Source organism: Microtus ochrogaster, chromosome 2 (assembly GCF_000317375.1).
Source record: "Microtus ochrogaster isolate Prairie Vole_2 chromosome 2, MicOch1.0, whole genome shotgun sequence".
Classification (NCBI taxonomy): Eukaryota; Metazoa; Chordata; class Mammalia; order Rodentia; family Cricetidae; genus Microtus; species Microtus ochrogaster.
The window spans coordinates 81371646-81385796 of NC_022010.1; the positions used below are offsets into that span (position 1 = coordinate 81371646).

General features: G+C 35.2%; 1 non-coding gene and 1 pseudogene across 1 annotated transcript; both read right to left on the reverse strand.

The window, feature by feature from the left end:
- Nucleotides 1-13071: 13071 nt before the first annotated feature.
- The window catches only part of LOC101980669, a 7423-nt pseudogene continuing 6343 nt past the window's right edge, over nucleotides 13072-14151 (reverse strand).
- Nucleotides 13826-13932, reverse strand: LOC113458314. The gene has a single exon (XR_003378702.1). It is a non-coding gene; the product is annotated as a U6 spliceosomal RNA (small nuclear RNA).

The window sequence follows — 14151 nt, forward strand, 5'->3', positions numbered from 1 at the left end:
ACTAACCAACCAATATCTAACTGATTTAAAGTCCACTCCACAAGATAGAAAACAGCCTGTTTGGATGACTAAGACCTGAGACTAGATAGCCTACAAACCTAGGGGAAAACCAAATATTACTCTTGCTCTGCTAAAGGAACTTAGTAATGAAATGACTTTTAACGGCATTCTACTATACTCATGGATCCATTTCTTGCTCGGCAATCATCAGCAAAGCTTTCTCCTGCAGCAGGTTATTGTATCTAACAACAGAATTTTAGAAACCTTTGGACTTAACTGTTGGGTCAAAAGATTCTGTCTCATTACAGCTGAACACTTTTATTATCTATATCAATCTCTACTTTCTTCATTTAAAAAAAAATGATGAAGAGAGAAATGTGTGCCAGGGACTGCGTTAGTCCAGAAAATAATGCATATAAGTCATTCATGTAATTCCCAGCCTCTTTTCTTCCAAAGCACTGTGTAGTTACTTCTCCTTGGTTTCCTAATACTCAGAATACAACTAAGAGCTTAGTAAGATTAGAGTAAGAATCACAGCCCAGGGCAGCGCTAGAAGAAGTCCAGAAAACAATTTTAGAAGACTAGGTATTTGTGATCGATTTTTAATTTATGCATATTTTGTATTCATACTTTTTTCTAAATGAGAAACATAAAGACTGCGTTTTTGTAAATTATGGGTGTCATACACATTTTTCTTCCATTTATATGTGTGTATATATATAATATATTCTAATTGTCAAAAATTGAATATTCATTGACAAATGAAAATTTTGTAAACAATTACTAATAATTGTCATATTGAAACATATCCTTAAGCATTCTAATTTTTTTTCACTATTCTTTAGCTAAATAGTTTTTACCTCAGCAAATGCATTAATTTCTTAGGGTCTTTTTAATCTCCTTTATTTTATACTCTCATCTTGTTATTTTGAATATATCTCTCTTTTTCTTGCTAACTTCCTAGCTTGAGAGAGATACTGACAATATGGAAATGAGGTCTGGCAGAGGCTGACTGAGATCTCCTGCTACACAAAGAGATATAAAATAAATAAGACCATGAAACAAAATGTCTGAGTGCTGGCAATTGAAGTCCAACTTCTTTTGCAGTTAGAGTGGTTTCGTCTTCAAGTGTAAAGATTACATTGTGGTTCATGCAGCTGTTCCAACAGATTGTCTTCCTGAGTGAACTACAAGAGGAGAAACAAAGTGGGTATTTATTAGTGAAATCTGAAAGTAATTATTTCTTAATTAAGAAAATGTAGTTCACTGATACCAAAGCACAAAACAAGAAAACAGAATTAAATGGCTAAGGACAAAATAAAACAAAAATCAAACAAAATAAAAACAAAGAACCAGCCAAACAACCAAAAAACAGATAAATAAACCAACAGCATAATTTGAAAAGGTTTAAAAATGCAAAGCAGTGAGTATAGAGTATAGACGAAGGGATGTGAAGGGAGAGGGACACCTGACTGAAGGGAGACCTACATCAGGTTTAAAACCTATCATTCTGCTTTTTCATTTTCGGACATTAATTATAATTGGCAGGTAACCTGTTAGCTAAGTATGCTGTGCTCATGGAGACTATGAGAAGGTTTCAGATCTTTTAACAAACCGCTAGGAAACAAAGCCCAGGTTTTGAAGTTAATATTAGCAAGGCTGAGTTACAAGTAATAATGTTAGCACTAATCATCTCTTCAAAACAGTTTATAAAATTTTGCTAATTAATCCTTGCACTGTTAATAGATAATGCTTCCCTTTACTATCACATAGAAACAATTTATCCACTGTGATATTCTCTGATGTTTGTAAATCTTATGTGCTACTTTAAATATTCTTAACTTTCTACTTTGTCTTGTGTCTTCATCCATGCAAAATATAAATGTAATTAGACTTCAAATACTAAAGTCCCAGAAGAAATATTTGAGACTAGATGGTATTCTCATAGTAATAAAAATAAGATTACAAGAGTAAGCAAATAAAAGGAAAGCAAAGGCCATTTCTTTAATATTTCAGTAGTCTTTTAGTAACACATTCTCCACCGAGCCTAGCCTAACTCATCTACCAACAACAAATTTGATTTTTACTTGTATAATTTATTGACTCATTGATCATTTTTTTCATTATTATGTGTATATATTCTTTTGTAATTGTGCTTTATATTACATTTTATGATGATATTTTTCTTTACTAGACAATGTTATTCAAGAAATAAAGGCCAAGTTTATTTGTTCAGAACAAAATAGGTTTTCAATAAATGCATATTAATGAATTGCTTATGGCAGGAAGATATACAATCAAAACTTTTGATATAAGATGTAGTCTGAGAAACTCACATTTTCCTTTAGAAAAAAATAAAAATATACTTGTAAAACTTCTTATTTTAAAAATGCATTTAAATGCATTCTAAGTTATTCTCAAAATGCAGTTTAACTTAAGTTAAAACACATGTATATTCAATATCTGTGTGGATTTATATGAGTTGACAACATCATTATGACTTAAAAAGTACTTTCAAATCTTTTGCCATTTCTTGATTTTGACATAAACCATTTAAATGAAACTGAAGAATTTGTGTTGCCAATTATTCCTCAACTTTTTTGAATTTTTAAAAGGAACAGAAGAGATCACAGAAACAAAACAGTATTCACCATTTATTGTACAATTTGAAAGTGTCCTTAAATCCCCCAATGGCAAGCTTATAATGTAGGGATTATTATACTTCCTTTGTATATACCTTGTGTGCATATTTTATTACAAAGATCACAGTGCTATATATGTCCATATTTTGCTACAGAGTATATGATGCAGTTCAACATTGAAGACTTACTGTAAACCATTTTTGGAAATTGGTAAAATGAAAGAATCCTTGGCTGGTAGCTGGCAGTCAATACATAAAGGAATCAGATTGGCAGCTTTAGACAAGTGAAGTAGGGAGGGAAATGACGGTCAGTGTTGTCCAGGATTCTAAGCAGCAGGTTATGCTGCTCCTATTCACAATGAGAATGATAACAAATAAAATCTCCAATCAAGTTTGTGCAAATAGTTTGACAAAATTTTGTACTTGCCATTGATAACCAATTTTCCTAAATACCTCTTTTTTAAAAGTTGAAAAAAACAGAACATTCATAGTGGGATCCCAGTAGGCCCTTCCAGATCTCCTACCCCATCTTTCCAAAACAAAATTAAATAACTTTATGTAGCCTCAATTCTCAATGAGATCAAATACCAACTGTTGTAGGAGCTGTAGACTGCGTTCCTGCTGCCCCACCTCCTAGTTAGCTTATGCCCCGAAATAACAACACACAAATTGTATTCTTTTAAACACTGCTTGGCCTATTATATCTAGCCTCTTCTTGACTAACTCCTCGCACCTGGACTAGCCCATTGCGAATAATCTGTGTAGCACCCCAAGGTGCACTTACCAGAAAGATTCTAGCCTATGTCCATCCTGGGTAGGAGCTTCATCCGCATCTGCCAGGGAGAGGGGAACAAGGCCTCTGAGCTCACTTCCTCTTCCTCCCAGCATTCTGCTCTGTTTACTCCACCCACCTATGTTTGAACCTATCAGGGCCAAGCAGTTTCTTTATTATTTAACCAATGACCTTCCTCCATCAACCAACTGCTGCAGGAATTCCTGAATAGCCAGCATTACCAACACTTTTCTGTTCACCATCAGGAATTTTAGTGTTTTCTTTAATTTATAACTGTATGTTGACTAAGGTTTCTGTCCACCCCAGTTCCCACAGTCATTAAGTCCCACAAAAAAAATCACACAGAGGTCTACATTAAGTATAAAAGTGATTGGCTTAGTAGCTCAGAATTCTTATTAACTCTTACAACTTAAATTAGCCCATAATTCTTGTCTGTGTTGGCCACGTGGCTTGGTACCTTTTTTTTGGCAAGGCAGCCACATCTCGCTTGCTCTGTGTCTGGTTTACTTTGTGTCTGGGAGACAAATGCAAACTGATACTTTCCTCTTCCCACAATTCTCATTGCCCTGCCTCTACTTTATGCCTGGTTGCACCACTTATACTTCACACCTAGCTAGTGGCCAATCAGTATTTATTTAAAATTCAAGTGACAGGGTACAGACCATTGTCCCACACCATCTGTAAATACTACATCTTTATTTTAAGCTTTTATGAAATATTTTCATTGTTAATATTCATTGTACATGGTACAAAAAATAAGAATGCTTTCATTTACGCATTAATATCAATTGAACATATTTATCTGCAAGTACACTTTGAATATGACTTCACCCACATCTCTAATCAGAGCCTATGTTTAACCAGGTTTTGCTTAAGGTGGTAGTGGCTGTGTTGGTATGTGTCTCCTAGTACATGTATATATGGGGTGTATAAGTAATTTTACTATGAGGTATTGGGTGAAATTTTATACAAATATGCTTATTAATCTCTTAGCTATAGAACCATTATTTTTGCAAGGACTCAGCAAAATTCATTTGGTCATGCCCTATCTGATCTGAACCACATTTTCAATGTCTTCTGGCAAACTTAGAGAATCAATGTCAAAATACTTTTCATATTTCAGAAACCATGGCTTCCTTAATCATGGTCAGGAGAAAGGAGGGCTCTGACTTACTGTGAAAGAATGTGGTATTTCTCTGTAGCCCAAAGTATCAGTGGCAAAACAGCACATACTTGCTTACTAGGAAGTGATGTCTTTTAAAATATGAAATTTCACATCCTCTCCAGCATACACCCATCCATGCTGGTGGGAATGAAAACTTGTACAAGCACTTTTGAAATCAGGGTGGTGGTTTCTCAGAAAACTGGGACTCAACCTAGCTCAGGATCCAGCAATTCCATTCTTGGGAATATACCCAAAAGATGCCCAATCATGCTACAATAGCATTTGTTCAGCTATGTTCATAGCAGCATTATTTGTGATAGCCAGAACCTGGAAACAACCTAGATGCCCCTCAATGGAAGAATGGATAAAGTACAGCACATCTACATATTAGAGTACTACTTAGAGGTAAAAAACAATGATGTCTTGAATTTTGCATACAAATGGATAGAAAGTAGAAAACACTATCCTGAGTGAGGTGACCAAGATTCAAAAACATGAACATGGTATGTACTCACTCATTAGTGGATTCTAGCTATAACCAAAGGACATTGAGCCTATAGTTTATGATCCTAGAGAAGCTAAGTAATAAGGTGAACCCAAAGAAAAACATATATAGATCCTCCTGGAAATTGGAAGCAGACAAGATCACCAGGCAAAAGTTGGGAGCATGGGAGTGTGGGAGTAGAGGGAAGGGGAGGGGGGGAGAAGGGAAGGGTAGAGGAGAGCTTGCGGAAGTGGTATGGTTGGATGGAGGAAGGACAGATATGAATATGGGAGCAGGGAGCAAAATATCTTAATTGAGGGAGCCATTTTGGGGTTGACAAGAAGCTTGGATCTGGAGGAGTTCCCAAGAGTCCACGGGGATGACGGACCCTGGGCAGTGGAAGAGAGGTTGCCTTTGTCCTGTAGTCAGACTGATAACCATCTTGAATAGCACCGTAGAACCTTGGTTAGTGGACAGATGGAGACAGAGACAGAGACAGAGACCCACATTGGAGCACTGTACTGAGCTCCCAAGGGTTGAAAAGCAGAAGGAGGGAGAATATGAGCAAGAAAGTCAGGACCACAAGGGATTGGTTCACCCACTGAGTCAGTGTGCCTGAGCTAAGGGTAGTTCATCAATTCCAGCTGGACTGGGAATGAACCAGTGGGATCAAACTGGACCCTCTGAATGTGGCTGACAATTGGGGCAGACTGAGAAGTCAATGATAATGGCACTGGGATTTGTCTCTACTGCATGTACTGGCATTTTGGGATCCTATTCTCTTTAGAAGCATACCTTCCTTTCCTGGGTGTAGGTGGGAGGGTCTTGGACTTCCCACAGGGCAGAGTGCCTTGCCCTCTCTAAGACTGGAAGGGAGTGAAGGGGAGGGTCTGTGCGGAAGCGGGAGGGAAGTAGGAGAGGAGGATGTGGGAATTTTAATTGGTATTATTTATAAAGTAGTAAAAAAATATGAAATTTCAAAAATAAAGACAAAATCCTTCCTGTAAAGAGCCTGGCATGCTAACATGGCTGGGAATAATGAGCCAAGAATTTTGATTTGAGTTATTTAAACCAAACCAATTTTTATGTTAAAATGTTGAAGCAGATGAACATGAAAGGGCAAAGCTGACTTTATAAAGACCATACCTTATAGTCTGATGAACTCAAATAAAAATCTATTTAAAATGTTTTTTTTCTGTTTTCTCCCTTTACATTCCCGTACTCTACACTACGCTGAATACAATAGAGGGCCTTTGTGTGTGTGTGTGATTCTCTGTTTCCTTTTTTTTTTCTTGAAATAACATTCAAAATTCCTGAAGACACTGTGTGTCCATATTAAGAGACAGGTGAAATGATTGATCACCTTATTAACCTCTAGGTGAAGCCTAAATTTGTTACTAAATATAACATTTATGACCATTGTATGAGGTGGAAAAAAATCACATGGAACCTATTTTCTTAATAAAATCCATGAATTTTTTTTCAGTGTGAAACTATATTACGGACTTTTAGTCATAAAATAAACCTATTTCAAAATTTATTCATTTTTTGCCAATAAGAGAAATGTTCAATATATGAACAATCAAATGGAATATTATTAAAATACTTAATACATATTATAATGGTTTTGAAGACATACATTAGTGTTATACAAAAAGGCTTGGAATGAAGGAGTTTACTTTATCACTCGGAGAGAATTTTTTGTTTGTTTTATACATGTGTATATAGGGAGTGTCTGCTTATGTGTCATGGTTACATCTTAATGTGTGGTCATGCTTATGGAATATAGATATAAATGTTTGGTTCAGTGCCATACCCAGTCACTCCTCACCTTATTTTTACAGATAAAGCATCATAAATTACCAACATCTCATGCAAATTCAGCTAGACTGGCTGGCTGTCTATTGACCCCAGAATTCACTCTGTCTCTGCTTCCTAGTGCTGTGTTTATACACGCATAGTCACTTTTAATATGGAACTGCAGGAGTCAAATGAAGAAAATGAAGGTCACATATATATCAGGACATTATTTTTTTGCTTTTATAACATTTACATGAAAAGAAAATAAATTAAACCTTTAAGTAACGTTGTCCTTGAAATAGTCTCAGGGTTAATAAAGTGTATGATTTCATGGCGTTGAACTGTGCTGAAGGGAATGTGACTAATTCAGCAAAAATGTTCCTGGTGTGTGAGCGGAATGAATTAAATTAGTCTTGAAATATTTAAAGTGTTGCTATCCTTGAAACCTGTACATGAAACTATGAAATGTGGCAGAAAGCAAATTTTGGATGCAACACAATGAACTTTTATTTCCTAATTACAAGTAATCAGAAATTTAAAAGGGCTGCTAACTGATTGTACTCATCTCAGAAGTGGCGAATGAACTGTCAGGATTATTACACTGTGAACAGATGAAATGAGGGAGAGTGAACTAAGTGATGTGCCTATCTCAGACTGCCCTCTGCTCTCTGCCTCCCTGTCTCTGTTTCTCTCTCTTTCTCTCTGTTATACTCACTAATATCACAAACACAAGCATGCATTCTTTCTCAACTTCTCATATAGTTTTCATCTTTTATATTCTCAGAAATGCATATAAAATATGTTGCCCAACATAGCAGAAAAGTGAGAAATAGTTTAATTATGAGGAAGTATCTTTATGGGGAATGAGATAAAGAACATTTACTAACAATGGAAACTATCTGTAAAGCCTTATTATCCTGTAGTTTTATATAATATCACAAAAAAAAGATTGTTAGAGTAACTTGTTTAGTTGATAAATGTTGAACACTCATTAAAGCAAAGAAAATACAAGAGCAGTTAGATCAGCACCTTACAAAAATTATCATATATTCTATCTTGCTACAAGCTTATCTATCATTTCTAGCGAGTATATTTTAATTATGTGTGCAGTAGTATATGTGTATGTAGAGGTAAATGTATATCTGTGTATTTTGCTACCAGGGCAAGGATGGTAGGCTGTGTTAGGTTTGCCAAACTTAAAACCACACATAATAGTTGCATACCCATAATCTTAGCACTCAGGCATCCCGTGTGTGTGTGTGTGTATGTGTGTGTGTGTTTAGGATATATCTTCTTTGTTGTTATTGTTGTTGTTGCTTGACTTTTTGACATAATTTTTCCCACATTGTCATGGACTCACCTATTCAATTACACTGACTGGATAGAAAATTCCAGGGATCCATCCAACACACACACACACACACACACACACACACACACACACACAAACACACACACACGGGATGCCTGAGTGCTAAGATTATGGGTATGCAACTCTTGTGTGTGGTTTTAAGTTTGGCAAACCTAACACAGCCTACCATCTTTGCCCTCAAGTACGTTCTTGAATGAGCCACCCCTTAACTCTGTCCACCTGAATCTTACAGACTAACTTCTGCAAGTTTCCCAAAAATAGACATAGTGCCTACAATGATTTCTATTTGCAATGGGAAGTTTTGAGTGTGTTCAGTTGTTTCTTAAAATGCATCTGAATCTTAACAATTGACTGTTCAGTACTCCAGTTTGGTAAGGAACTATTGCATTAGACCTTGTGTAGAACCCATTTTCCACAAAGGTTCCTTCATTTTTAGATCAATAGTGGATACTGATTTTTCAGAACCAATTTCTTTACTTTTATGTTTGTTTCAGCTTCTGAATAAGATGTGGTTAATTTTGAAAGCTTGAGGTACACTCGCACCCTGCTATTTAAACCATGCCTCTAATTGAGTTACAAGTATGAATTAATTGCTTAATGGGAAAATCTTCTGCTTACACATGCTGAAAACTCTTGATGCAGCAAGCTTCAAGTCTGTTCTTTCACAATTGTTTTCTCATCATCTTCTTCCTGCACAGTTCTAGGCCCACTTTTTTACCTTCCTTATTTCAAAGAGACAAGGATGTAAGTTCCGAGTAAACTTCATGCCTTTGCTTTATTGCACATCTAGGCAATTGCTTGAACTTAAAATTAAAATGATATAGTGAAATATAAGTTAATCAAATATGTTAGTCAAAATAAAACAGAAATGTCCTTTCTAAAGATTATAATTTATCCTTACTATACCCCCAAAGGAAAATAATCAAATTTTACATAGAATTCCAAAGAAGACATAAACATAATTATTATGTACTTAAAAATTAAATGATCAATAATAGTCAACCTAAATAACAGGGAAGTGAAATGAAACACTTAGATATTAAGACATTTATGAAACCAGAAAATGAGAGATATTTTAAAGTTAAGAGGAATGATTCATTTAAATCAAAATATTATGAAATAATTAATGATATGATTTTCTCAACTATCACAAATGTTTTTCTGTTGTTTACCATGTATTTTATCTAAGTTAACTCAGTATGCATATTAGCAATTTCTTTCTTGTAAATTTCATGCTCCAAATCTAAACTGGCTACCTTTAAACAAGAAAGCAAAGCATCATTTGGTAAAGTAAGAATAAAAAATTATTAGATAAAACAGTAAACAAACCCAGAAAGTTTTCTATCCACTTCTTCATGAAACACTGTTTCTAGAAAGCATTTATTTATAGATATTATTTAGAAAATTCTAAATAAAAGATGTCTGTAAATTGTTAATTTTAAAATCAAACTTGAGGTTAGTTTCTAATCTAACTGAAATATTTCAGAACATTTCTGTACTGTTTCTGATCAAATAACTTTAATTGCATTTATTTAACATATGAAAGAGTTGCTTGGCAGGTTTCTGTACTTAGAGTATTTTGACAATTCTAAAAGTACACGTACATCAATGCAGTGTCAAATACAAGAGAATTCTATGATTGCATCTCTGTGGTGACCAACTGTTTTACCAACACTATTGGAAAGTGCTCTCAAATTAATGCTACCTCTGAAGCAATCTACACCCCCACATTGTCTTTGAAATTCATTTCTGACACATTAAAACCCACCCTTTCCTAATGGTACATTTCAAATATGAAATGTTTTTTTCTTCCAAACAGAGCTTTTCTTGTAAACAAAATACAAATGGTTATTTGTAGCCTTTCTGACATCCATTTATACTTTTTCAAAGTGTAGCTACAGAATGTCAAAATAATGGCATGCAAAATGAAAAGGGAAAAAAGTTCCTCACTGGTTCTTTTGAAAATAGAAGTCATAGGAAGCAGAGTAATAGGGATCGTCTATGAAGTGCATGTGTACATAATGAAAACGAAAATAGCTCAAGATATTTCTAATAGTGGTTCATAATAAGAGCTCAGTGGGATTTAAGCAAGTCATATAGGTCAGTTTCCAGCCAGTGACACAAATCAGAAATTTCTCAATAGCTTTTAAAAATATCCATGCTAGGTTCTCCCTCAAACTTATATGCACCTACAGGAGTCCAGGAGGAGTCGATATATATTGACATTCTGCACAGTTTTATTCGTGTCTTTTAGGAAAAATGACAGCTTTTCTATAACTCAGCTTTAATATGCATGTATTCTGAGAAATTGGAGCAGCTTAATGTAACTTTTGAAAATCTCTAAGAAACTAAAAACGTCCAAAATATATTTTATTAGAAATTCATCTATAGTATCCATCATCTCTAGAACACTAAAACTGTTCAACTGAAGTAGAATATAACTTAAGTTAGCATATTGCCTCATAATTTGAATTGTCAACAAAAACTCTACCCAGGAACCAGAGACAAATGTTATTGATATGTTTCTGTTTGGTGACCCTTTATTTTTAAGTTCATATCTGCAATGCATTATTTTATTAGCTTCTTAAACTCACACACATGAAACAATGCTCATGAATTCAAACAACTTTAGAGTTTGTGATCAAGACCAATACAACTATTTATTAAGTACTTAATGTGAGGCAGGTGCACTTCTGAACATTTAGAAAATGGTCATTTTCATCCTCATAACTATATATAAATAATTATTTTGCTCTTTTGAACCAGTTAGTAATGCTTAAAAACTTATTCCCAGAGTCATGATGCAAATAATATATAAGCAACTGGTTGCACCAACTGAAGTTTGGAATTGGAATGCTTTTTGATATAGGAGTTCTTGGAAAAACTGTAAATTATGGATTACATTCCATAAATTTTAAACAAGAGGTTAAAAAATCTTAGCTCAAAGTATAACTTCATTTTATCTTGTTTTGCTTTACAAGAAACTCAAATTATTTATTTTCTTAGATATTTTGCTATTGCTTTCGTTATGTGTTGCAGAAAAAATACTATCTCCATTGCAAAATTTATTGGTAATAATTTCCATTTATATTCTTAAAACTTCATCAATAACTTTGATGGAAATTTGTATCTTATGGATGATTATGTCTTTATGTGACATGTGTTTATTTGATTAGTGAAAGGTACATATTCATTAGATATATCTACTAAATACTTTATTATATTTGTTCAGCTTTGATTTTTATTTTAGATATTTCAATATATAATTTATTAGCCAAAATTAAACCTTGTATAGTGTCCACACTGTGCATGCTGATACCAAAAGACTAAGGTGAGTTGAGGCCAGTCTAGACTATAAACCCAGTCTATGAGTGCCTGTGTAGGACAATATAATAAGACAATGTAAGTGATTTGTGTGTTTATGTGTCTGCATATCTGTCTGTGTACATATTATTAATAACATTTAGACATTTGTCATCTACTTGTCTCCAAGTATGGTCAACCGGGACCTTAATCTATAAATAGTTTTCATTTACAAGGGGTATGTCTATTTCTCAGGTTCATACATGGAAGTATTATTAATTTATTTATTTGAAATAAAAAGAAAAAGAACATCATTAATTTAATATTTTAATTACCTGCTTTGCTATGTGGGATGTTCTTCTGCATATGTATTGTTTTTACTGGTTGATTTAAAAAGCTGCTTTGGTCTATGACTGGGCAGAATATAGCCAGGCTGAAAGATATAGAAACAGAGAGTAGGCAAAGTCAAGAGATGTCATGTAGCTGCCAAAGGAGAAAGAAGCTGGAATTCTGGAATCTTAATGGTAGGCCACCGCCTTGTGTTGATACACAGATTAATAGAAATGGGTTAACTTAAGATATAAGAACTAGCTAGAAATATGCATGAACCTTTAGCCAAACAGTGTTGGAATTAATATAGTTTCTTTTGATTATTCAGATCGGGGCAGCAGGGAATTGAATGAGTAGTCTCTACCTACAGTTTTGAAGTAAATCCGAAAGATGGAAAAGCTGCAAGAACACCATTTACACTATAGGGCCATGTTTGGGTTTAGCAAAAAGTATTAATTTCACTATAGAGATATTACCAATATTGAAGAATTGTTCTCATTTTGTTAAAGAGGACACAGGTTAAAGTAATAAAATTGAGTTACAATACAGTGTTTGTTACCTACAAATAATTATTTAGCAATGATAATTGCTTGTTGCCTGAAGCCATGTTATTAAAATATTTTATGGATACAGCTTGAATATCGTATAAAAAGTCTTTACTTCTCCTTTCACAATTTCACCTATATTAAATATTCTTTGATGATAGTCCCACCTCATTATACTCTGTTTCCACCAAAATTCTTCTTCTCATTGCCCCTCCTACTTTCTTGGCTGTGTGTGTGTGCATGTGTGTGTGTTCCACTCCATTTAATTAGATTTTTTTAATACATATCAGTGAGAATTTATTGACTTAATGAAAGCGCTATAATAGCTATACCATTGAGTAATATGATTCCTCATGGTCACTGAAAGCTTTAACTCTTTATAGTTTTCTAGAAAGTCTGAGAATACACACCTTTTCTATCTATTTTGGAATGCTGCTGGTCCCAATCTTGGGCAATTCTTGTCAGAAAGTGATTGTTGTGCTGCTGTGAGGTTTGTGTATGAAAAACCATATAGTGTCCAGGAGACAACATTATAGCATTCTCTGTTCCAAATTCAAAAATTAAATTTTTTTTGTTTCTTATTTTATTTTTCTGAATTTTTTTTTCTCAGAAGGACACACTTTATTAGCTCCTGAGTTCTAGTTCTCCTTCTCTTGTACAGTTTTGCTTCCACATAGTCGCCCAGTCCGGCGGGCAGCAATGAGACCCACTTTACATCTAGCAGGGGCATCTCTTCGGATAGTCGACAGTTTGCCAATGTGTTGATGGCTACCACCTCCGAAGGGATGCTCTCCAGGATTCATGGCCACACCACGTACACGTGGCCAGCAGTTCCTCTTGGCCTTGTACTTGTGGTAGGCACCGCCAGCCTTAATGATAGGCTTGCCAATTCTGCCCCCACCAGCCACAACAGCAACGACAGCTCTGTCGGCCGAGGAAATGACCTTCTTGGACCCTGAAGGCAGTTTTCACTGGCGTTTTCTTGGTCTGCGGATTGTGGGAGATGACTGTGGCATAGTTCCCAGAGGCTCGTGCCAGCTTGCCCTGTCCCCAGCTTCTCCTCTAGACAACATACGATAGTACCTTCAGGCATGGTGCCCACCGGCAAAACATTGCCGATATTCAGCTGGGCCTTCTTTCAGCAGTACACAAACTGCCCAGTGTGGATTCCCTCTGCAGCGATGAACAGCTCCGTCTGCTTCTTAAACCAGTAGGGATCATGAAAAGGTACTTTGGCTAGGGGAGCTCCGTGACCAGGCCATGAATGATATCCTTTACAATGCCCTTAATGTAACCATGCCGCTGCACAGCTTGCAGGCACGCAGAGCCCTTACGGTATTTCACGTGTGCGCAGAACACAAAACTGGCGCCTTACCTGTGACCTCGGCTCAGAAAAATGTGGAATGCTTCATGAATATGCGTGTCATCCTTGCCCAAGGACCATGCTAATCTTCTCTGTATTGTTCCAATTTTAGTATATGTGCTGCCGAAGTGAGCACTTTTCTGAAGTTTTTAAGAGATGATCTATAGTTTCCATTTCAGGATAGTCTCTACACTGTCATCTGGACAACCCGAGAACAGTAATAATTCATGGACATAGATAAAAATATTGAGAGAGATGTTTTACATTGTTCTCATTTAACACGTTGATAATAGGAGTTTTAAATATTTAGTTGTACTCTCAATTAAGAATTATGCTTGATTATAAAAGTTAAATA